Raw genomic sequence first — 1,070 nt, forward strand, 5'->3', positions numbered from 1 at the left:
ACATGGGCATCTGGATAGAGGAGGAGGAGCAAATTGCAGAAGAAGCAGTCAGCTTTTACAAGGACCAATTCACAGAATCAGTAGTACCTTCAACCTTTCACATCATTGATCATGTTCCAACTTTGGTGGAGGAAGAGCAAAATGCAAGATTAACTGAGTTACCAACAAAAGAGGAAGTCAGAAAGGCAGTATATGGATTGAATGGGGATTCAGCAGGAGGACCTGATGGCTTTACTGGGGCTTTTTATCACACATGTTGGGATATTGTTGGAGAGGATATTTATGCAATGGTGCTGCAATTTTTCTGTGGCCAACAGCTACCAAAGTGTGTGACACATACTAACCTAGTTCTCCTACCAAAGAAAAAAGAGGTGACTACTTTTTCAGATTTGAGACCAATTAGCCTTAGTAACTTCATTAATAAAATATTTTCAAGGGTCATTCATGACAGACTGGTAGAGATACTGCCTAATTTAATTTCTGAGGAGCAGGCTGGCTTTGTAAAAGGCAGGAGTATTGTAGAGAATATATTGCTTACCCAGGAGATCATTACTGATATTAGATTAAGAACTAAGGCTGGTCCTAATGTGGTAATGAAACTGGACATGACCAAGGCATATGATAGGTTGTCTTGGCTTTTCTTAACAAAAGTGTTGAGAAAGCTAGGCTTCTGTGAGAGGTTCATTGGCATGATTTTTGATTTGGTAGGGATAACTGGTACTCAGTACTTATAAATGGTCAATCAAGAGGTTTTTTCAAAATCAACAAGGGGTGTGAAGCAAGGGGATCCATTGTCTCCAACACTTTTTATCCTAGCTGCTGAGGCTCTTTCTAGGGGATTGAATTCACTACATCAAAAATCTCTATTTCTGTGGCTTTGGACTGCCAAAGTGGAGTCCAAAAAATAAATCACCTTGCTTATGCAGATGATACCATCATTTTTTCCTCTTCAGATGCCACATCACTGAGGCTGATTATGGAGATATTATATCTCTATGAAGCTGCTTCTGGTCAGTTGGTGAATAAGAACAAGTCTGCTATCTATATGCATCACCTTACAGATCCAGAAG

The sequence above is a fragment of the Nicotiana attenuata genome, unplaced genomic scaffold, assembly GCF_001879085.1.
Source record: "Nicotiana attenuata strain UT unplaced genomic scaffold, NIATTr2, whole genome shotgun sequence".
NCBI classification, from domain to species: Eukaryota; Viridiplantae; Streptophyta; class Magnoliopsida; order Solanales; family Solanaceae; genus Nicotiana; species Nicotiana attenuata.